Source organism: Herpailurus yagouaroundi, unplaced genomic scaffold (assembly GCF_014898765.1).
Source record: "Herpailurus yagouaroundi ecotype Mexico unplaced genomic scaffold, PumYag 163, whole genome shotgun sequence".
Lineage (NCBI taxonomy): Eukaryota > Metazoa > Chordata > Mammalia > Carnivora > Felidae > Herpailurus > Herpailurus yagouaroundi.
The window spans coordinates 28973226-28997902 of record NW_024412404.1 but is presented as its reverse complement, the minus strand read 5'-3'; the positions used below and the strand labels follow the sequence as shown (position 1 = coordinate 28997902).

The 24677-nt window shown below is 49.0% G+C and overlaps 1 non-coding gene across 1 annotated transcript; it reads left to right on the top strand.

Annotated features, from left to right (window-relative positions):
• The first annotated feature begins 10164 nt into the window (after positions 1–10164).
• Positions 10165–10274, top strand: LOC121037583 (U6 spliceosomal RNA). Its single transcript, XR_005793859.1, has one exon. It is a non-coding gene; the product is annotated as a U6 spliceosomal RNA (small nuclear RNA).
• The last annotated feature ends 14403 nt before the right edge of the window (positions 10275–24677 follow it).

Here is a 24677-nt window from a genome sequence, read left to right as displayed (position 1 = left end):
CCAACAAAGGGAGAGACCAGCTCGTAGGAGGCTCCAGGAAAAGCTCCTGCAGGAGGGAACACGTGACACCTACCATCGAGAATCTGTTGGAGCTAAGGGTTGAACCGTGAGAGCAAAGAGAAGAGGAAGATAAAAATCTAGACAAAAGACCAGTCCTAAACAAGGCTCAGTGATAAGAAACACTGTAACTAAATCAGGGAAGACTCCGCTTCCTCGCTGGGCCGGAAGAGGACCACACTGTCATCTTGCCCCACACAGCGGGCTGGGGTGGATGGTCAGGGCCCGGAGAAGAGGCCATCCAGAGCAGGAAGAATGAAGCTGGGCCCCGCCTGATACACACACAAGGCAAGGGTGGGGATGTCAGTCCATGTCCCTCAGGAGGGCACTCTTGAGCACCAGGTCCCCAGGCAGAGGCCGCAACGTGGGGGAAGTTGTGGGAGAGCATTGCCCTGGGCCAACCCTGCTTCCCACCTATGCTGTGAGGGCCACGGTTTACAGTGCAAGACACCCTGCTTCTCCGTGCCCACACACGATTATCAAGCACATGTTCAACCTCATTGCCCCAACCCTGCACCCTGTGTCATTACCTTCCCCAGAGCCAGGGGCTGGGATGGGTCTGGAACCTCCCGCAGCCAAACCACTGCTCCTCATGACTGTTTACCATACATGAATGCTTGGCACGTGGGCCTCAGCCACCCAGCCCTTTCGCTGGAGCTCATAAAGAGTGCGGACAGGGGCGCCTGGGTGGCGCAGTCGGTTGGGCGTCCGACTTCAGCCAGGTCACGATCTCGCGGTCCGGGAGTTCGAGCCCCGCGTCAGGCTCTGGGCTGATGGCTCAGAGCCTGGAGCCTGTTTCCGATTCTGTGTCTCCCTCTCTCTCTCTGCCCCTCCCCCGTTCATGCTCTGTCTCTCTCTGTCCCAAAAATAAATAAACATAGAAAAAAAAAATTAAAAAAAAAAAAAAAAGAGTGCGGACAGAGGGGCGGGAAGGCCTCCCAGTGGATTCTCCTTTGGTAGCGCAAAAGTCTAAAGGACTCCTGTCAGAGGATGGACTGGGATGAGGTCCTTTCCTCAGATGGGGTTTCCAATTCATAGGACTGAGCGGGCTCACTGACTCCAATAGGACCCTGAAACCAGAAACACTGGGGATCAGTATGGCCTCTGAGAATTAGGTTTTCTTCACAGGGAGCAGAGACTACCCCCAACCACACAGAGTGAGGGTACCACCTGGTTCTCCAGGGGGCAAGCATCCCTAATGCTTCCAGGGAATAATTAAATCAAGGTGGTGCCTTCCCAGGGAGGTATATCTCTCATAAGAAAGCGCACAGTAATGAAATGGTGACGGGTGGCCTCATGGGATGGGGAAGTGCTAGAGCCGGACTTGGCCAACACAGGCTCCCACTCTAAGCCTCTCCAAGAGCTCATCTCCATGCCCAATGGGAGGAGCCTTGGGGGAGCCCAACCTTCTTCAGGTGTGTGCTGTGGCCTGGGGCTCTAAACTCCCCAGCGAGGCTCCCAGCCTTCCTCTACATGCACACTGGCTCCAGGAGTTTGCTGGCAGCTTAGAGCACGGGACAAAAAGCAAACTCTCTTTCCAGCATGTTGAACTTTGCACTGGTTTAGCCTACTTGGGTGGCCAGCTGATTGGCGATACATGGCTGCCATGACTTGAGGCAACCTCCCTCATCCAGCTCAAAGGCCCAGTTCTTCATGAATCTTCAGTTTGTTTTAAAAAAAGGGTGGGGGGGCACCTGGGTGGCTCAGTCGGTTAAGCCTCCGACTTCAGCTCAGGTCATGATCTCGCAGTTTGTGAGTTTGAGCCCCGCATCAGGCTCTGTGCTGACAGCTCGGAGCCTGGAGCCTGCTTTGGATTCTGTGTCTCCTTCTCTCTCTGCCCCTCCCCAACTTGTGCTCTGTCTATGTGTCTCAAAAAATAAATAAATATAAAAAATTTGGGGGCGCCTGGGTGGCTCAGTCGGTTAAGCGTCCGACTTCGGTTCAGGTCATGATCTCTCTGTTTGTGAGTTCGAGCCCCGTGTCGAGCTCTGTGCTGACAGCTCAGAGCCTGGAGTCTGTTTCTGATTCTGTGTCTCCCTCTCTCTCTGCCCTTCCCCCACTCATGCTCTTTCTCTCTCTCAAAAATAAATAAACATTAAAAAAAATATTAAAAAAAAAACATTTAAAAAAACAATCCTGCTTTATCCCTTATCACATGAATTTAAACTTAATGACACTGTAATGAAAGGCATGGAGTGTGGGGTGGAGAGGCCTGAACTGAGTATCTCCTGCATGTCCCCAGTCATTCATTTGGGCATTTGCTCCCTGATCTCCTGGAATTCCACCACCCGCAGAAATGTTAGAGGTATGAGACCCTGTTAACAGAGAAGAAAATCAAGGCCAGAGAAGAGAGGAATTTGTATGAGTCTCACACCGAAGTGAATGACTTCTCCATTCAAACCATATGACTCCAGAGTTCTATTTTATCAGGATTAGTGTCGCCCACCTGGACAATAAAAGAATAAAGAGAGAAATTCTCTCTCTCTTTCTCTCTTTCCATCTCTGTCTTTGATTAGAAAACCTGTAACCAAAACCACAGCACTGTTTTTCAGCATCCACCATCTTCCCTCCAATGTGGATCCCACAAGAAAGGATCTGTACGGGCCAGAAGCTTCTGTGGAGGGTAGAAGCTGGATCCTGGTGGCTTTGAGTGTCCACCTGCTGGGGAAGTAGCTTTCCTGCCTGACTCCCAGCTTCCACTCAGAAAAAGTGGGAAAGGGAACAGGCCACAGGTAGCTACAGGCCCAGAATGGAGATCATAGATAAGCTGGAAACCATGCAGTCAGGGTTTGGGGGTCCAGACCACAGGGAGAAGACTCTCTCCACAGGGAGGGCCCAGCTCTCCACTCACGGGGCCCAGCTTCCAAGGGGCCTGCGGGAACAGAGGAAGAGGGAGCCGCAGTGAGTCAGAGCTTCCAGTGCTACAGCTGCTGCCACAATGGAGGCATTGAAGCTGGTGTGGGCAGAAGCAGGCAGGGGCAGGGGAGAAGAGCGTGGAGGGATGGGGCCACCAGGAGAGCCCCACATGAGAGGGCCCGACATCTAAGGAGCCACAAGGAAGGAACTGCACTTTGAGGGCAGGGGCCTCCTGACCTTTAAGTCTGCCCTCGCTGCCACAAGGGGGGGCAGGCCGGACCTCAAACAGCCCCCCTGGGCTCATGCCTGCATCTCATTATCTGCCCTGCCCCCAGATGCATCAAATGCCCGTTGTTCTCAGCTTCCCCACCCTGCCGCCACTCAAGTCCTTGGCTAAAGAGTGCGTTGTGGGCACAGGGACAGTAGAAGAGGAAGAGACTGAGTGCGGTCTGTGCCTTCCTCTGCTCTTCCCCGCCCGCCCTCAGTGCCCCAGGTCTTCAGTGCCTCTGGAGGCCGGGGGTAGGCCCCCCCACCACCACAGCCTGCCCCTGAGGAGGTGCCTGGCCCACGGACGGGCATCGTCTCCAGGCCCCAGTGCGGCTCCCATGAGTTGGCATCAGCCTCTGCATCTAATCCGCTGCAAATCTGGGTTCTCACACCAGTGCCCTCACCCTCAGACCTGCGGGTCTAGCCTTGTCCACTGAGGGCTGGCATTCGCTCCTTTTCGGTGACTATCAACAGTCGAACGGATCCTCTGGCAAGGGCAGGTTTGTGTTTTTAACCTCCCAGCATCCTTCAAATGTTCCCTTCATTCCTTTCCTCTCCACCATCAGCACCTTACGCCCAGCTGCCCTCCTCCCTGCCTTGGACACCCTGGAATATTCTCCAGGCCTCTTGTCCTGACTCTCCAATTCATTCACTTGAAAAAAAAAAAAAAAAAAAAAAAGTAAACCTGATTGTATCACTCACACCCTAAAATCCCTTCAAATTTTCCCCATTGCTTTTGACCTGGAGACCCAACTCCTTCCTGTGGCCCGGAAGGCCTGGCGTGCTCTAGCACGTCCTCCCAGCTTCTATTATTTTCTTCACTTCCCTATTCTCCCATCAGACAATAAAGCTCCCAAGGTCAGGGACCACGTCTGGTTTGCTCTTCAGACTATTTCCAGTCTGTGACTTCATCCTGGGCTCAAGCAGTAGTAACAGGTGAACAAATGAATGAATGAATGAATGAATGAGCGAATGAATGAATGATCAAAGGAGGCAGCTGTCTCTCTGGAAGGTAAAGAGGACTGCTCCCCTTGCCCAAAGCATATCCCATTAGTCTGATGTCCCAAGTGCTGTGGAAGTTGGATTAGATCCCTCCCAGGTGTCTTTTAATTCTGCAGAGGGGCACAGTTTGCTCTCTTCAGACAGAACCGTTGGACTAGAGCTATGTCCGGGCCCTTTTATTCTGCTGCTTTATGTGCCTGTGAGAAAGACCCTGGGTCGGGCCAGGACCACGTGTGAAGAGGGAGCCTGACTCTGGGCCACATGGGCACAGAAGAGCCTTTATTCCGGCGGACTCTTGATCCCTCACTCTGACTAAGCCCATTGGTGCACTGCGGGGGGAGGGGGATAAAAAGAAAAGTCTTGAGGAATGCCGGGGAAGGAAGAGAAGCCGAGTGTCTGGATGGTATGACCCCAGGCTACAACGCTACAGTGACTCTCAAAACATTCTCCCGTATCAGGAAGATACGCGCGCTCCCCCAGCGGGAGTGGGACTACAAATTGTTCAACTAATTGGGCTGCATTCTGAACTCAGCCTTAGTCCAGAGCAGGCCTCCTGCACAGGGATCCCCCAGGACAGACCTGTGGGGACCCTTGCCCCCTGTGGTCAGGAGAGTGAGCTGCTGGGCTGGGGCAGGTGCCAAGGTGAGGAAGGGGAGCTCCCAGCCACCAGCGGGGGGGCTAGGAGATGATGAATAAAAGGACAACTGGTCCGGCGTTGCTCAGTTCACAAAGAATTCACCATCTACAATGGTTAGATCCTTAAGCAAGATTGCCTTCTCATTGCTTTGCGTGTAAAGACAATTAAGCTGAAACAGTGCCTGCGATGTTCATGGTTGCAGAGTGTGGGGCGGGCGAAGGGGGAGAGCGGAGTCAGACGGGCAGAGTCCCAGGGGGGTGATGTGATATCCCGCTACATGACACTGCTCTCTGGGGACTTATGAACTCCGCAGTAGAGGTTATGGGTAGATTGTGGGAATTCTTCATGAGGCTTTTAAAAAGCTATCATTGGTGTCAGTTGCTTTTACAGACATCCCTGGAAACCATGGGGAGAGTTGGCTAAGTCGCAGGGTAGTGGTAATTGCACTGAGTTCACACCAAAGGCCAAAGAGGAGCCAGAGAGATTGAGAGACAGAAGACAGGATCCTCAGACCTCTCAACCTACTGCCCGGGCCTCTGTGGGTTGCTGGGCAGCGACTATAAACCCACGTCCCTCAAGGCATTGGCCAGCCCAGCTAACAAACACGGACATCTTTGGTCTAAAAGGAAGAACAAGGTGACAGACAGAAATGTTATTTTTGTTGGGGCGCCTGGGTGGCTCAGTCGGTTAAGCAGCCGACTCGGGCTCGGGTCACGATCTCGCAGTCCGTGAGTTCGAGCCCCGTGTTGGGCTCTGTACTGACAGCTCAGATCCTGGATCCTGCTTCCGATTCTGTGTCTCCCTCTCTCTGCCCCTGCCCCTTCCCCGCTCATGCTCTGTCTCTCAAAAATGAGTAAACATTAAAACGTCTTTTAAAAACAACAAGAGCCCTGCTGATATGAGATAGGGGAAGGTGTGAACCAGTCTTAACTAGTGCAAAAACAGCAAGGTGCCTGTACATACACTGGACTGGGTTATCCATGGGGAAGGACACCTGGAAAGAAGTACTAGAATCTGGGAGTCCAGGGCAAGAGATGCTGAGGGAGGAAAAGGATAGCGAGCCCTGCCTGCCTCACCTTGGCAGTCTCTGAATAGACACTCATCACCCCAATCTGTTCTTCCCTTCCCATCGGTGGAACCCTGGCCATGTCAGGATGGGAGACCAGGGCTGGAGTCTGGGATAGAAGGGAAAGAAGGAAGAGAACCGATAATTGTCCTGATGACTGGGCATCCACCATAACCCCTTCTGAGCAGATAGGGCCAGTGCAGAGATGGCGAGGGGACCGGGGAAAGGATGTTGAAAGGAAGAGCCTGGTGGTCACGCTGGGTCTCTCTCCTAAAGCCTCGGGGCACCTGTCACCTCCGTAAGAAGAGTAACACCCTGTGTTTGTCAGGCGTCTTGTAGGGTCCTGGAGAGTAACAGGCACACCGTCTGGAGCTGGGATGCGGAACCGAGGACGGTGAAGTGAGCTGACATCTGCGGCCTGCCAAGGACATGCACCCCTGACTGATGCTCTCCACGTATGCTCCTTGGCTAAACCCTCAGACGCCCTCAGAAGGACTAGGTTTCCACATGAGGAAAGAAAGCCTTGGAGTCAGGAGCCAGGAGGACAATTCAGGAAGGCACATCCGAGCTCCTTAAGATGCAAGGTCATCCGGGTCCTTTATAAGTTTGAGATTCCTTGATTCTATTGGTCTGTTGTTGTGAGTCCAAGAGCGAGGTGAGCCTGCCTGGGGACCCAGATGCGAACAGTAGTTTCCTTCAGGCTAGTAAAATCACAAAACACAGAGGCTTAATTTCTAAAAGTTCCCTCAGAGGTAGCATTGCCTTTATGAAAATGGTAAAGGATACGTGAAGAGACAGAAAGAACTGGTTTTGTCAGAAGGGATTCCGTAGTTTGTCTGCACGTCTAGCCTCTAGGGTTTGACATAATTAAGGAGCTTGCCTTTTCCTTGAGTGTGCACACACATGTGCACATGCACAACATACACGTGTACACACACAACACTCTGGGTACGGTGCTAAGCTACCTCTGGCCCCGCATTAGCCACATTCTTTCCTACAGCACCATGCCCTCCTCTCTCTGGGCTGATTGTCTTTTATGATTAATGAACATTTTAAATACCCGCAAATTCTGCCGACCGGCTTTGAAAAGCACTAAACAATCTCCCAGCTGTCGTCAGGACGGGCTTTGGAGTCCGCGATGAGAAAGTACCCAGGGGCATCTGTGGGGGAGGGGCCGGGTGCTGGACACAGGCTACTGGGGTCCAAGCCGTCCAACTTCCTAGCTGTGGGACCCGAAGCAGGTGCCTTATCCTCTCTGAACCGCAGTTTCTCCATTTGTAGCCGGAAATACGATAGCATCTGCTTCTGAGAGTTGGTGTGGGGATTAAATAGTTAGCCCAGAACACTGTTTAGAAGAGCACCTTTGGTGTCATAAGGCAGGAACTCCAGATCCTCCCTCTGTGGGCTCAGACACCCAGGATCTGCAAACTGTCAGGAGGTTTGGAGCTTCGTGCCCACAGCAGCCACACACCAGATTGAGTCTGGGGACTCTAGTGGTCTGAGCCTTTAGTTTCTGGGCCCCTGGGTGCTGGTTCCTTTTTCAATTTCTCGAGTGAAAGTAACCTGTTGGGCCTGTGAACCTTGCTCTTGGACCCTGGCTTGTCTGGCTCAGCATTGACTCCATATCTGCCCAGTTCAGGGGTCTGTCTCATTCCCACCCTTGTTCGGGAGCTGTTTCCACCATACAGATCCTTCCAGAATTGCATTGTTACCATCTCCCAGACTAAGAGCGCCAACCCTGTTCAGAAGCTCCTGCAGCCCCAAGATGAGAAGCAGGAAGTCAGAGGAATGGTTCAAAGACTAAGCAAAGTACACCATTTGAACTCCACTGGACAGAGTTTCAGAAACAGTGGCCCCTGGCGAATGGCAAATTCTCATTGGGCCGAACGCAGGGAAATGATCCCGCCTGCCCCACAGGCATCCTGCATGTGGCCCATTTGAATGTGCTGAGATGCACAGTAACCTTGACAAAGATGCGGGAGCGTAATGGCCCGGGGGGATGTGCTCTGACTAGCGTTGCCACCCTCGGTCACTGGTGATGACTGCCCTTTGATTGCTGCCCTGGAAGTCCTGAGGGAGTCTTCCTGACCTCCACTCCCCAGGCTCTCCCATGGTGGAAAAAGCCCCCAGATCCCCTATGTTAAATCTCTCTGCTTCCCTACATAATCCTGAGCAAAGCCCCTCAGTGACAGCTCTCAGGGTCCAAGGCACCGCCAGCTGCAAAGACCATCCACACTCCTTCCCACACACCCTCTGCAGGAGAATTCTTGCTCACACCAGGTCTCTCCCTGATGCCAAGCCCTTTCTTTCTACCTGCAGGCTGGGAGCTCATTTCTCCAGGAAGTCTTTCTTGACCCAAGGACCCAGTTAGGTCTCCCTTCTTCATGCTTGCTACACCGTACGCATCGAACGTCCTGCTCGATGTCAAGCTCCGTGAACAAGCAATTATGTCTGTTTTGCACCCCATTGTACCAGCACAGGGCCTATATACATAGACCTTGTATTCATGAATAAAATAGATGAAAAATGTCCAAAGGCTTTGAGATCATGATGCCTGGGATAGGGAAAGAGAATATATGCAGCTCAAATCCCTGAAGTCTGATAAGGAATGCATATTGGCACAGACTCTGAGCTGGGTGGGCTCCACGAGGTACAAAGGTGAGCCCACTAGGAGACCACATCCAGGAGGTGTGAACATGTATAAGCGTCTGGTGGTCTCTATGCAGCTGCATTCGGTTAAGGTTTCTGGTGACTTCTGCCTCCCTTTGTCCCTCTAGGAGCCATATTTGTGCCTGGAGGAAAAGCAGTGCCAGGAAGGAGACCATTCCCAGATGTCAGGAAAGCCACCTCTGCACTCCGTGGATGGCTTATTTTAGTTCCCGAACTTTCTTTTCCTTTTTCTTTTTTCTTTTTTTTTAATGTTTATTTATTTCTGAGACAGAGAGAGACAGAGCATGAGTGGGGGAGGGGCAAAGAGAGAGGGAGACACGAATCAGAAGCAGGCTCCAGGCTCCGAGCTGTCAGCACACAGCCCGACGTGGGGCTCGAACTCATGAACCGTGAGATTATGACCTGAGCCGAAGTCGGTCGCTCAACCGACTGAGCCATCCAGGCGCCCCTAGTTCCAGAACTTTCAACAAGAGGAACCAGTTGGTATCAGTTCCTCGAACAGCGTACTTAAAGGATGAGTTTACCTCGTTTAACCATTTTTATATATTTCATTAAGGTCTAGGAAAGAATTTTTTTTTTTTTATTTTTTTTACTAAACAGAGTAACAGTCCTACCTGCTGTCACTGTGAATGGGGAGAGGGGGAGCTGGAACACCACTGGACGGCCAAGCCCTGTTGAAGCTGTGACCAGGTTTTAGCTTGTGAAAGTTCTGCAAACGTGCTTTTAAAACCCTACACGATTTTGTATAGACTGCACTGGAGAGCAGCAGAGTCCTGCTTTTCCACACCATGTGTCATCTGCGGCTGGCTTACTACCGCTGCCCCTCGGCCCCCCTGGCCCAGGGCTCCTCACCCTCTGCCCCCAGGGTACGTCTGGGGCTACATCTCACCCACCTTCCGAGAAGCAGAGCTGTGGGCAACAAAGCTCAAAGTGGAGAAATCACCAGGAGTATACACACAAAAGCAGGAGACAGGAGAGGAGCCAAGAACAAGGATCAAGTGGAAGAAGCCATAGGGAGGAAAAAAAAAAAAAAAAAGCCACCAGGTCTATCAGAACAATACTGGACCTCTGCCGCCCTCTAGCAGACGCTGGCCGCACCACCTCCTCTGCCGTGGGAGCCCAGGAACAGACAGCAGGCTCAGAAGCTGGGTTCCACCTCAGACACCGCCACTTTCTAGCAGGTGACGTGGGGAAGTTATTGAAAACAGCTGGGCAGTTATCTCATTTGTAAGGAGGGGGTAATACTAGTCTTCACCTCCTGTAAGACTGTTAGGAGGTTTAAATGGCCAAGATGGGGAAACAGGGACCAGATTTAACCTCCCCCAGCAAGAACTGGGGGGCAGGTCTGACCAAATAGCTGAAATAACAGCTTTCAACACACAGCAGATCAGACACGAAGTACGGGGACCCCTGAGAGAGAGGAAACAAATGATCTCTCTCATTGCCCATCTCACTGACCAGTTTCCACGGCCCAGGGAGGGGACCCGGGCATGGCTTGCCGACTCCATGAGTTGAGGAGACAAAGCTGAGAGTCTGAAGAAACCAAGGCAGATACTGAGGAACTGGAGCAAGAGAAAGCTGCAAAGAGACACAACCCTAGAGCACCCCAGTGCTCACTCGGGCAGCACAAATACTCACACTGGAACGACACAGAGAAGTAACATTAGCATGGCCCCTGCACAAGGAGACGCGCAAATTCGTGAAACTCCAGAGAACTCCAGAGAAAGGGTCCCCTTTAAGTACGTAGCAGAGTACCGATCGGCACACGCATGTGCAGAAACTACCAGAGCCCTGGAGAGGACCACCTGACTCACCGCAGGGCAGGGTACCCAGCACTCACACAGGATGAATAGCATCTCTTCCCTCAAGGCAGACTGAAAACTTCACAAAGCACGAGGCATTTACCTGGAGTCTTGCTTGAGGACTAGGGAATGATTACCCCCAGAGTAAACACAGTTTCAGCCCCCCTAAGAAACTGAAAGGCATGACCCGAAAGGGTCAAACTCTTTCTAAGTAACTTAACGGTATCCCAGGACTAAGCTCCAAAAAACATGCAGTAAAACAAAAATATCCAGCACACAACATAAAAAGTAACAATGTGCAGCATTCCATAAAAAAATAAAATAAAATGGCCACACATGCAAAGGGGCAGGGAACAGAACCCATAATGAGAAGAAAACTCCATCAATGGACTGAGTGCCAAAACAGGGCACATCAAAACTGGTGGGAGAGGGATCAAGCGACACGTTGAGGGGAATTCACAGCACCAAACCAGGTTTGGAAGCAAGAAAACTTTCAAATCCCTGTTTATCAGCTTCCATCTTAAAAAAAAAAAAAAAATAGACGGGGCGCCTGGGTGGCGCAGTCGGTTAAGCGTCCGACTTCAGCCAGGTCACGATCTCACGGTCCGTGAGTTCGAGCCCCGCCTCGGGCTCTGGGCTGATGGCTCAGAGCCTGGAGCCTGTTTCCGATTCTGTGTCTCCCTCTCTCTCTGCTCCTCCCCTGTTCATGCTCTGTCTCTCTCTGTCCCAAAAATAAATAAACGTTGGAAAAAAAAATTTAAAAAAAAAATAGAAAAGAAGAGCAAGTTATACTGAATGTAAGCAGGAGAAAGGAAATAATAAAGCTCAGGGCATACATAATGGAACAGAAAATAGAAGAACAAGAGAGAAAAATCAGTGACATTAAAAACTAGAAGGTTTTTTTTTTAATTTTTTTTTAACATTTTATTTATTTTTGAGACAGAGAGAGACAGAGCATGAACGGGGGAGGGGTAGAGAGAGATGGAAACACAGAATCGGAAGCAGGCTCCAGGCTCTGAGCCATCAGCCCAGAGCCCGACGCGGGGCTCGAACTCACGGACCGCGAGATCGTGACCTGAGCCGAAGTCGGACGCTCAACCAACTGAGCCACCCAGGCGCCCCAGGTTTTTTTTTTTTTTTTAAGAAGACCAATAAAATTGATAAACCCCTGGTCAGATTGATCACAAAATAAGAGAAAAGATTCAAACTACTAATGTCAGAGATGGTAATTGTGATATAATTATAGGTTCTACAGCTGTTATAAATAAAGGAGAATATTGTGAAAAACTTGAGGCCAACATATTCAAGAAATAAAATGAAACAGACAAATTCCCAGAGAGCCATTATCAATGCTCGCTAAACAGTAACAGATAACCAGACAGTGCCCTGTATCTATTTTTAAAAGTCAATGTATACCTTAAAAATCTTCTCACAAAGAAAAATTCCAGGTTTCATTACCTAACATTAAGGAAGAACTAATACCAATTCTACATAACTCTTCCAGAAAATTGTATAGGAGGAAGTATTTCTCAAGCCATTCTAGGGGGCAAGTATTGCCCTGATACCAAAACCAGACAGACTTTATAAGAAAACTATCGACCTAATAGTCGACCTAAGAAAACTAATCTTAAGGACCAATATCCTTAAGAAAATGAATACCAAAAAAAAAAAAAAAAAAAAAAAGCTAAATTTTAGCAAATTAAATCCAATGATATAAAAAGATAATACATCATGATCAAGTGAGATATATTCCCGGAATGCAAGGTCAATTTATGATTTGAAAATCAATCAGTGTAATTCACCGTATTTATCAATTAAAAAAGAAAAACCATATAGGCATCTCAACAAACACAGTAAAAACATTTTCAAAAACTCCAACCTTCAGGGCACCTGCGTGACTCAGTCTTTAAGTGTCTGACTTCAGCTCAGGTCATGATCTTATGGTTCATGGGTTTGAGCCCCATGTCAGGCTCTGTGCTGACAGCTCAGCCTGGAGCCTGCTTCAGATTCTGTGTCACTCTCTCTCTGCCCCTCCCCTGCTCATGCTGTCTCTGGAATCCAACCCCTTCTCACGATACTGCTGCTAGCCTGGCCCCAACATCTGATCTCCTAGCTTCCACCCTACCCTTCAATGAACTGTCCCCAGAGCAACCAGAATATCCATTCCATGTCAAATCTCACATCTCTCTTTTCTTTGCTCGCAGCATTGGCCAGAACCCCAAACACCACATCAAACAAACAGTGATAGCAGGCATCCTGATCTGGTTCCTTAAATTGGAAGAATAGGAGTCTAATGTTTCTCCATTAAATATTAGGTTTCTGGGGGATTTTTGAATATAACTTTGGCCAAGTTAAGAAAAATTTCTCCCATTCCTAGTTTGATATTTTTTAATCATAAAAGTTGAACTTTGTAAAATACTTTCTTACGTTAATTTAAAGTGTTCTGTGATTTTTTTCTCTAGAAAGTTAATACAGTTAACACTTTTTTACCAAAAGTTTTATGATAACTTCAGATGATGAGCTACCTTTGTAGGTTACACCCTATGTGAGCATGATATATTTTTTAACATATTATTTCATTCACTTAGCTAAGATTTGAGATTTTCCTTCTACAGTAATAAGTGAAATTGGAGTACTGTTTTCTTTACCTTTATTGTTCTTATCTGAATTTTGAATTAAACATTACATTAGACTCACAAAACAAGCCAGAAAGCTTTCTCTTTTTCTATTGATGGAATCACTTATAAAAATTAGGGATTAACGATTCCTTGAACGTATTCTAAAACTCACCTAAAACTCATCTGGACTTGGGGCTTTGAAGATAGGAAATCTTTAAATACCACTTTAATTTTCCTTAATAACTATTGGTTTAGGTAACTTTTATAATTTCTTCATGAACTAATTTTGGCCCTTATTCTTCTTAAACTTCATTCTTTGCATTTTTTTTTAAGTTATTAGCACAATTACGCATAATTTAATGTTCAGGCTATGCTGAGTTCACTTACCAACCTGTAATTATATGTACAGGCCAGTCTTCTTCCCAGTTGGAAAGAGAGAATTGGGGCCCCTGGGTAGCTCAGTCGGTTAAGCATCTGACTTCTGCTCAGGTCATGATGTCGTGGTTAATGGTTTCGAGCCCCGCGTCAGGCTCTGTGCTGACAGCTCAGATCCTGGAGCCTGCTTTCGATTCTGTGTCTCCCTCTCTCTCTCTGCCCCTCGTCTGCTGACGCTCTCTCTCTCTCTCTCTCTCTCTCTCTCTCTCTCTCTCTCTCAAAAATAAATAAACATTTAAAAAATTAAGTATAAAAAAACAGAGATCATTTTCTTTGATAATGTTCATACGTATCTCTAGAACTGTGCACAACTGATAATGTCTCCAGGAGATTGTGCGCCCCATGTCCTCCTCGGAGAGTCTGTGCTGTTTTAATAGCCATTTCAAGAAGCTCTGTCCTGCCTGGGTTCTTTCTACAATAAAATATAGATGGATCCTTCACACTGTTCTTCCTTGCCTTGCAGTTTCATGACACCAGGGACTGCTACTGTGTCTTCCACATTCTTAAGATTTATCTCTTCCCATTCAGTGCCCAGTGCATTGCCCAAATAACCATGTCGATGGACTGATTACAATTGGAAGTGTTCTCTCTGCTGCATTACAATAAATCCAGGATTAACCAGAGAATCGTTACCTAGAACTTCCAGTTGTTGGAAATATCTCTCTAGTATACCTTCACTTTTAGAAGTAACCAGCTAAGGAGTGCCTGGGTGGCTCAGCCAGCTAAGCCTTTCACTTTGGCTCAGGTCATGCGTTCATGAGTTCGAGCTCGGCATCATTGGGCTCTGTGCTGACAGCTCAGAGCCTAGAGCCTTCTTTGGATTCTGTGTCTCCTTTCTCTGCCCCTCCCCTGCACGCTCGCTCTCTCTCTCTCTCAAAAACTGAATAAATATTTTTTAAAAACTTTTTAAGTAACCAGCTAAAATAATAACTACCATTCATTCAATGCCTACTATAAACCTGACATAAATCAGCACTTTGGGTATGCTAGAAGCTTTATTAAAGCCGCAGAAGGAAAAAAAAATCTTAGTAACTTTCTTTCACTGATTGGGAAAACATGCCTTACTTGTGTTAAGTGACTTGCCTGAAGTCATTTAGTGAGTAAATAACAATGGGGATTCAAATTGAGATCCATCTGGTTTTAAACTGCTAACTGAAAGCTGGAATTTTTCTCAATAAAGAAGCTTCCAAGGAATGACCCAAATCAAATGGTTTCTGCCAAATCAGGTATACCTACAAAATTTTAAGCTCCTGGCTAATATTTTAATTCTTGGATAGCTATTAAGTTTCATGCTTGTACTAACTCCTGCCTACTGGAAGTAACTGTCTGCAGTCTTATACTGAGGAAGACTGTGCAACTGAGTTTGCGCTAAGAGACGAAGGTTGCAAAGAGTGAATCTAATGTTTGTATTAGTCAAGATTGTCCAGAGAAATAGAGCCAGTGGGATGGATAGATTAAGAGAGAAGAGGAGAAAGAAAGAGAGAGACAGAGGCAGGCGGGGGGTGGCTGGCTGGCAGACAGGAAATTCTAGCAGCAGTTGATGTTGGGGTTTTGAGTGCAAGGCAATTTAAAGGCAGAATTTCTTCCTCCCCAGTGGACCTCAGTCTTTTCTCTTAAGCCCTTCAACTGATTGGATGAGGACCACCCATATTATGAAGGGTACTCTCTTTACCCAAAGTCTACTGATTTAAATCTAAAAACTACCTTCACAACAACATCTAAACACCTGTTTGACCAATCAACTCAGTACCATGGCCTAGGATAGCCGACACATAAAATTAACCATCACACAGTCACAGACCAGGAAGAGCATATTCTGGACAATAATGGATCTCAAATTTTAGCATGTATGGGAATCCCCTGGAAGGCTTACAAAAACACAGGTGTGGAGCCCCAGCCTCTGACTTTCCGATTCAGTAGAGGGGGGCTGTCTTATAATAAGTGCCTTGATGCTGATGATGCTGGCCCAGGGACCACACTGCAAACCCCTGCTGCATAGTTGCTACTTTGCTCTAAGTGATGACATTGAACCATCATGAACCATCATCACAGAAATGTATGCTTCTGATCTGTATTGTATAACAACAATTTCGAGTTTTTCCAACACTGAAAGTTTTCAACAAGAAGGACTTCCTTAACCCCCAGAAAAATGTCCATCCAGCCCTGAGCCCCCTCATACGATTATATAAAGAAAGTTAGGTGACTACTCACGTACCAGTAATCAGTTAATTCATAATTTAATTAACTTAAATTTAATTTATTGCGAAGCAATAGAGACACAACCCTGCGGGTCAGCCTGGACGTGGCTGAAGTGCGATGGAAGGGTACCACGCGTCAGGACACCTGGGTTGGGCAAGATCACGAGGCTCACAGTTCGTACCACTGCTCAAAGTCAGAACTCCCAGTTCCTAGTGCTTCCCTCCCTCAGGCCTCGGTTTTCACATCCATGAAATGAGTGGGTTGGCTCAGGTCTCTCCAGACCTAATTAGTCTTCCACCCAGGTCTTAACACATCTTGATTCAGTTAAATACAGACACTCAGAGAGTTCGTGGTGGCCAAGGGGGATGGGCTGCTCTGTAAGGTAGGTAGGAGGTTCCTGTGAGTGGAGGAATCCAAGAGGGAGGACACTTGGTGGGAACTTCATAGAGAGAATTCAGAGGGCAGACTGGACACGTCTGTCTCCTCTCACACTGTAAAGTTCTACGAATCCCTGAATTCCAGCCCAAATTCCTGGGATAGAGCTTAAAAGGAAGAAACAAACCTTAAAGAAATACAGGAAGGTGCCATTGTTGCTAGAATCATGACGGATGCCCATTATAAAAATATTCACGGTACTCATGCATCTTATGTGCAGAAATCCAAAATCATGTTGTTAAAGCAGTTTCGGGGTTTCAGAAAATAAATAAGTAAATAAATAAGTGTCGGGTCTCTACACCTCCAGGAAAACTGTTCCGACTTGGATTAATCTGGAACTGAATGTCACATTTAATCCTGCCAAGGCTTGGCAGGGCCTCAGGCAGGGAATGGTTTGCATTCCATCCGGAAAAGCGGCTTGGGTGCTGAGGAACCAGTCGTCTGGGCAGGGCCCTGTCAGGGTGGCCAGACCACAGTGTTCCTCTGGGCAGACTCATGCAGCACAAGTAAACTGAGGGTCACCCAGTCTGAATCCCGAAGGCAGTTCCCCACCCCCACTCTCAACCTGGCCCCGCTCATCCCTCTGCCAGTGTTACTGCTGGAAACACCACCGTGCAGTAAAAAAGCTACATTTATTCCCGCTGGAAGCTGTGATTCGCACCGAACCACACACAATGCTAAGACTCAGCGCCTGCGTTCTAAGACTCAATGGACACAGCCTCAAACTTGGAACCAGAAGACCTCCAGAACACCAGGCTCCACCCTTCAAGGGCCCTGTGATTTAGACAAGTCAAATCACCCCCCTGAACTTTGGTTTCCTCGTCGGTAACCAGGGGTTATTAAGGCGTTTGACCAGGGGCACCTAGGTGCCTCAGTTGGTTAAGCATGTGACTTTGGCTCATAATCTCATGGTTCAAGGTTTCGAACCCCACGACAGGCTCTGTGCTGAGCTCAGAGCCTGGAGCCTGCTTCAGATTCTGTGTCTCCCTCTCTGTCTGCCCCTCCCCCACTTGCGCGCGCTGTCTCTCTCTCTCTCTCTCTCAAAAATAAATAAACATTAAAAAATAAAAAATAAAATAAAAAATATGTCTGACCAATCAACTCAATACCATGGCTTAAAGTTGACACATAATGCTGGATCTTCCCACCTACATGAGAAAAAGATAAAGTCTGACATCAGAGCCTGTGCTGTGGTCATGTCTGTATAGCGACATGGTCCCATATGGACATCAATGTACGTTTATCTTTGCACGTAGATATACTGAGAAGAATGGTGGGCTTCTCCTGTGTTCCTGGAGTGTGAGATGAGGGGCTCCTTGATGGCTCAGTCGGTGAAACGGCGGACTTTGGCTCAGGTCATGATCTCACGCTTTGTGAGTTCCAACCCCGCTTCGGGCTCTGTACTGACAGCTCAGAGCCTGGAGCCTGCTTCAGATTCTGCATCTCCCTCTCTCTCTGTCCCTTCCCTGCTCTCACTCTGTCTCTCTCTCTCTCTCTCTCTCTCTCTCTCAAAAGTAAATAAAGATTAAAGAAAAAAAATTTAGACTGTGAGATGAAACCAAAAGCCATCATCAGATTAGCTGTTATCTTCACAATGAGGTGGATGAGTAGGGGGAGGGACAGGGACCAGTGTTGCAGAAAACCAGACCTTTTATCCAGCTTTGCAGACAAGACCTGATCCCACCCCGGTCCTCCGGGTCTGGGCCTCGATGACTGGACTCTGGCCACACCTGCCTCCCCACTCTCCAGGGAATGAAGCTCCTCTCATTACTTGAAGGCCCTATTTTCCATCCCCAAACACACGTACTGATGATGTTCCCACATTCCAGCCCCACGCCAACCCAATTTGTCTAGAAATTGCCCTTTGGTTTCTTCGTATGACTTGAGGAAGCGCAACAGCAGGAACCAGTGTTCACAAAGACAGTATATCATTACAGTAAAGGGAGGGAGGGAAAGATTTAGGGTGTGAGGGGTTGGAATCCAGCAACACCACTACGGGATGTGAGTGCTTAGAATGCAGAGGAACTCACGGTCCTGAGGACGGGCCAGGTAGGGGAGGACAGAAGCAGTGGCTGACCCACCAGGGCCCTGGCCTGGAAATGGAACTTAAAACTGCACCTGTGGGAAAGGTGACCCAGCCTTCCCTCCAGAATGGTGCCTGAAAAACATCCATTGTTTGTGGCCAGTCCTTGTCACTCCCTTAAAGTACGGGGATTGTGAAACCAAAGCAGCAGAATCAATTGGGCAGATCTTCGTGCACACACTGGGCTGAACCGTGTACAAAATGTGGGTGAGTATAAAATGCAAACAACCCCCGCTGTGTCTAGGGAGATGCTGCCCCACCGTGGGCCGCTGGAACAAGCAATACTGCGAGCTCATGGCAACCCCCAGCTCCCCATGGGGGCAGCGTGCTGTTTCCTGCTGCTCCCCTCCGTGTCCTGTAACCACCCCCCACGTTGGGGCACAGTGTCCCAGGGCCCAGTCCCAGCTCTTTGCACTGCAGCTCACAGCCATCTGTCAAGTGCAAAATCTTCCGCTCCAAACTGCCACCCCCAGGGAGCCTATGACTATGAGGTCCACTGCTCCTCACTCTCGTCCCCGGAGCTGCAGTGCCCCTGCATGGCCGAGGGGCCCACAGGACAAGGGTCTCTGGCCAGCAGTGGGAGTGACAGTGCCGTGTCACAGGCATATAGAAAGTTGGCACTTCCCAGGATCCCCGCAAAAGGAAGGAAAAGCTAGCAACCATCTCATTCACCATGGCAAGAGGCAAATCAGAGGAATTGGCCATAACGGCCAATGAAACAAAGTATCGTTTGTGAGAGACCGCATTCTATCTGACTAGAGCAAAGCAACTGCATCATTTTCAAGTGTTTATGCGCAGGGCTGGGCCAAGATCTAGAAAATATCTAAATGAAAACAAACCCGTGAACTTGGCAGTTTGCGTTGATCTGATGGCTCATTTGCCTTTGATCCACTGACTCCTATTCAGGGAGATGAACAGAGAATTCCAAGTAACAAGGTCTCTTGTCCTTCAGCGTGGTTATAGGATTTCCAGATGGCATATTGGAAGGTATGACAAATGGAAGCAGGCCTGGAAATGAGATAAAACAAGGGGGCTTGAAGGCCAAAATTAGACGCCGCACAGCACGGTTTGACTTAACAGCAGTGGCGAAAACAAAACAACCCCTTGTGACCGAGCTGGGTTGAGAAAACAGCCAGGTCACAGGACCCATTCCTGCAGGCCCTGGAGCAATCCACAGCTGGGAATGTACTAGAAACCTGGGAGGGTGCAGCCTGGTGACATTGAAAGGCCAGCTCGGAGGAGGCGGGGAGGCCCCCCTCCCCATACCCCGGTCCCCTCGGTGCCCCGTGCTGCCCAGCCAGCGGCAGAGATGGGATGTCCGAAGCGGAGCACCCCTGGGCCTGGCGGAAAGGTCGCCTGGACGCAGCAGCACCACTGTCCGCTGCAAATGTCCCCTTGCCCCAGAAACCCAAGCCCTCAGCCTTTCCCAGGGGCCCCCTGAGCCTCAGGTCCTGGATCCGAAAGCAGAGAGGCCACAGGCAGTGTGGAGGAGGGCACACGTGCCTTTCAAGCAGAGAGCTCTGTGCTCAGATCCAAGGGCCCCACTTTCCAGCTGTGACATCGATGAAGGCTCCCAATTCCTCTGCGTCTGACGTCCTCATCTGTGGGGGGAGACAGTGACATCCGCCTTACAGAGGACCCAGAACAACCTAGCGCTCAATAGGCTTGCCTATGTTGTGTCCTCTCCTGTCTGGTTGCCTTCAAATCTCCTCTCCTGTCTCAGGGCCCCTGCTCCCCCAGGGGCACTGGGGACAGGTCTGGGGCTCATTCCCTCTGGCTTCCCTTGTGCCCAGCATGGCTGAGATGAGTGTCCTGAGAGAATTTCTTCCTGCCCACACCGAGGCCTCAAATCCCCCACACAAAGCTCCAGGGACCATTCCCTGCAGCTCAAGAATGTTCCCCCGGAGCCACCTCCTACTCTTCTGTTTCAAACCCCTGACGTCCGTCTGGGTTTCCTACCTTCTAGACCCCATGTCAAATCTCATGTGGCCTCCTTCCTCCCCCCGACCCATCTTTCTTTCTTTCTTTCTTTTTTAAATATAATTTATCGTCAAATTGGCTAATGCACGGTGTGTAAAGTGTGCTCTTGGTTTCCGGAGTAGATTCCCATGGTTCATCGCTTCCATACGACACCCAGCGTTCATCCCAACAGGTGCCCTCCTCAATGCCCATCACCCATTTTCCTCTCTCCCCCATCCCCCTACCCACCCTCAGTTTGTTTATTGAGGAGTCTCTTATGGTTTGTCTCCCTCCTTCTCTGTAACTATTTTTTCCCTTCCCTTCCCCCTTCTGGGGGTCTTCTGGGATATGTGGATCCTTCTTTCCTCCTTGTGCATTTATCTTCTTTCCTTCCTTCCTTTCTCCTTTCCCAGTCTCCACCCCCTTCTCTTTCTCCCTCTTCCTTCCCGCTTCCCTATCTCCCCTTGCCTCGCTTCTCCATTGATGACTGCCTTCCTGGCCTTCCAAGCTTTGATTTCATTTCACTCCCAAAGACACTGCCTCTTGTCTCACTCCGTTTCTCCCAAATCCTTCACTCGGGGCCCTGGGAAGTCGTGCCCTCAGCTAGGCTCTGCTCCCTTACCTCCCAAACCCTATCACACAGTTGACGACGGTAGTGAACATTCAGTTTACAAAAGTAAAGTGCGGGGAGGTGGGTTTATTCTATCCAATGAGACTCTCAACACCTGCCTGTTCCAGGCCTGGCTTGCCAGCCCTCTCCTCAATCCTGTGGGCAAACTCGCATCCCTCCAACGCATTTTCTTCTAAGTTACTAGCACAGGTCCCTGTTGCTTCCAACCAAAGAACTCTCCCTGTGTGAGCGAGAGAGGACGAGGTGCCCAGGACACCAGCTGCAGGGGAACCTTGTCTGAGTCTATTCCAATTGTAGCAGTGAGAATGATTAGCGCCCAAGCTGAGGCAGGAGCAGTGTGTGTGCAGAGAAGGGGGTGGATTAAAGAGCTATTAAGAAGACGAAGACACTGGAATCAGATGTGGAGGATGAGCTTACCTCCAGGCTCCTGGTCAGGGTTTTGGATAGAAGGTAGTGCCCTTGCAAAGGGAGAAGGTAAAGGGTGGGGCGGGGGGTGACATGACCTGCTACAGACACAGAAGGACTGATCTATCTATAGAGGACCCAAGCAAGAGACCCCAAGAGGCAATGGATTGTATGGTTCTGAAAATCATCCCAAGAACAGATTATTTGCCAAGGATGTTTAGGAGATGTTCCTGCCTGGGGTCCCAGTGCCAAGCAGGTACCTAGTGGGGAACTTTGGTGCTAAGGTTGGACAAGGAGCCAGAGTGAGATGGCAGAAATTCTGGAGAAGGGTGAGGGCCCAGCCCCAAGTCAGGCTCTCCACCACTCTGTGGCCTCAAAGGCAAGCCACTTACTGCTTCTGAGCATCAGTCTGCCCATCTGTAGAGTGGGGAGAAAACAGCCCCCTTGCCCTCCCAGCAAGGGGAATGATGAGTGTGGGAGGGCCTCTGGGCTACAGGAATAGAAATGGTCCTGTAGGCAAGTCAGGTCATGGACAAGGACCAACAACTTTAGATCAGGGCTGGGGCTGCAGGGAGGAAGAGGAGGAAGCTGAGGGCCCTTAAACACAGAGTGCCATCACACCAATTTATTGAGTGTGGCCTACCTTGAGCAACCCAGCACAGACCACTTCTTCCTCTTCTCAACCAAATGTGAAAGCTCATCAAATTCTTGCCCTGGCCTCCAAGTCCTGGTGGATACACTGTTTTTCTCTCTAGATTTTTAGACTTGAATCCAAGCTGAGGAAAGTCTGGTTAAAGACAGGTTTTCTCTGATTCCTGAGACTGGGGACCAGAAGGGCTCCAGACAGTAGCAAAGTTTCACTGACAGCCGGGGATGTTCCCTTCTGAGACTGGCTGCCTGGGGCTGCAAGACTTCTCTGTGCTGGGGGACCGCACAGTCCCCGGGCCCACGTGTGGCACAAGACACTCTGTGGAAGACACGGAACAACACCCGTTCTTCAGCCACTGGAAGCTGTGGACACTGCAGGTGAATAAAAGGCATGACTGAATGCTGTCCCCCTGGAACAGTAGTGTTCCACGTATGGCCTCTGCTTTTCAGAGCTACAGTAAAGACCGAAGGAAATGGAGGCACATAATTAAGGACCAGCCTGAGTATCCCCCACAGGGACGAGGGGGAGCATTCCTTGGGTGATTGGGGACCAGCCTTAGAAAGAGCAGCTGATGTGTTCTAGAATACTGAGTCTGGAAAGGCCCCAAATCGTGTCATCGCTTGGACAATGATTAGTGAGACAGCCCAAACCAGGGGGAGGGCAGCATTTACTATACTGGGCAGCTGCATAGTTGGAGCCTGTTCACATGGCAGAGGCCCACTCACTTGACCGTTGACCTTAGAGAACTCACTTCACCTTTCCCAGGCTCAGTGTCCTCTCCTTAAGCCTTGGTATCCATAAAGCATTAACAGAGCGCTGACACATGATAAGTGCTCAAAAGACTTCAGCTTTCATTTTCTTTGTTTTCTAACGTTTATTTATTTTTGAGAGAGAGAGACAGACAGAGCACCAGTGGGGGAGGAGCAGAGAGAGAGGGAGACACCGAATCTGAAGCAGGCTCCAGGCACTGAGTTGTCAGCACAGAGCCTGACACGGGGCTCGAACCCACGTACCATGAGATCATGACCCGAGCTCAAGTCAGACGCTCAACTGACTGAGCCACCCAGGTGCCCCAATGGCTTTCATTTCCTTAAGACATTACTCTTCTCTCCTTTGTCTTTCTTTCTAGCAGCAAAAGCCCAGGGAGAGCGGTATCTTCCCCCACCGGTGACAAGCTAGACTTTCGTTAGTACTTTACCTCTCCAGGTCTAGCTTCTTGTCTGCCAATGAGTGGTGAAAACAGATGATGGGTAGGGCCACTTGCTGCAAAAAATGTACAGAACTGTGAGTCCAACATTGTGTGCTTCTCTGGGCTACATGCTCATGTACCTGGGGAGTCTCCACCTACCAGGAGTTCCCCTCGTACTTCTGTGGGCAGGGAACAGGAAGGGTTGCATTAGCAGCTTGGGGTCATTACCTACATATCCTGGTGATAAAGTCGGCTTCGGAATCTAAACTGCAACAGACTCCAGGCTCCACAACTCAGTCTGAGAGACAAAGTTCTAGACACTCTGGGAAAACATCATTTCTGGGGGAAAAAAAAAAAAACAAAAAACTAGCAAATAGTCCAAATAACATTAATGGATATTTTTAATGAGACAAAAGTTATGAGCGTCTCTCCTTTCCTGTTATTAGTACTTTAAAATATGCAAAATATTTAAAAAAAGCTTGCAAAAACATCCCTAAGTACCACCCCATTGCTACTTAGTCTTGCTCATTGATGACATTTCCATTTCCATTAGAATATTCTTACAAGACTTCTTCACATCATCTTCCTCAACTCCTGCTGCCTGCTTCTCCTCCTTGGCTCTGTGACACATTCTGGAATTCGGCCCTTCTAAGAATCAGCCCTGAGAAGCCTGATAAATAGTATCTGGCAAATCCATGGAGATGTCCGTTTTCATCGCGAGAATGGTTTTAAAACAAGCATGAGTGCCTTTCACACGGCTCAAGGAGGGCTCTCTCATCACTCTTCAGCCCTAACATTGGCAGGTCCCACCCTTTAAAGGGCATCTTAGCATTACGTGCCCACAGAAAACAGAGGAACAGTCAGAGGAGTAGCTAAGGGTCAGCCTGTGGGCTCCTTACTCACGTAACGTACGTTTCAACACCACGTCTCAGATCCTCCACCCTTAGCTGGGGATCCAACAATTTAATTGAGTTCTGACACGAACTACCCAGAGCTACGGCAGACCCCACAAGTTAAGAGATCGGCCCCACAACATTGTCCTTGCCTCAGATGCTAGTGGCAAACGGAGTCCCCAGGCCACCTGCACTTCTGCCCTGCCATCTATAAATTCAGGGTTTCCACAACGCCTCTTCAGCCTTGGTAATTTGCTAGAATGATTCGCAAAACTCAGGAAGACTCTACTTAGAGTTACGGTTTTATTATAAAGGATACAAAGCAACAGCAAAGGAAAGAGACGCACAGGGCAAGATATGTAGATGAGGTGCACGGAGCTCGCCTGCCTTCTTCAGATGTACCAGAAGCTTGATGTGTTCACGGACACAGAAGCTCTGTTGGCCTCATTGTTCCAGAGTTTTTAATCCAAGTTGTTTTTTTTTGTTTGTTTGTTTGTTTTTTCATGTAGGCATGATTTGATTACATCGTGACCATTGGTAATTAAAATCAGTCTGCAGCTCCTCTCTCCTCTCTGGAGGTCAGCGGGGTGGGGCTGAAAATTCTAATCCTCCAATTCACCTGGTTGGTTCCTCTGGCAACCAGCCCCCATCCTGAGGCTTTCTAGAGAACTGCCAAGATTCACCTCATTTAGCTAAACTCAGGTAAGTTCAAAAGCAGGGACTCATTGTGAATAATAAAAGACACTCCTACCACTCAGGAAACTCCAAGGATTTTAGGAGTTCCTTGCCAGGAACCAGGGACAAAGATCAAGAATCTAGTTTTT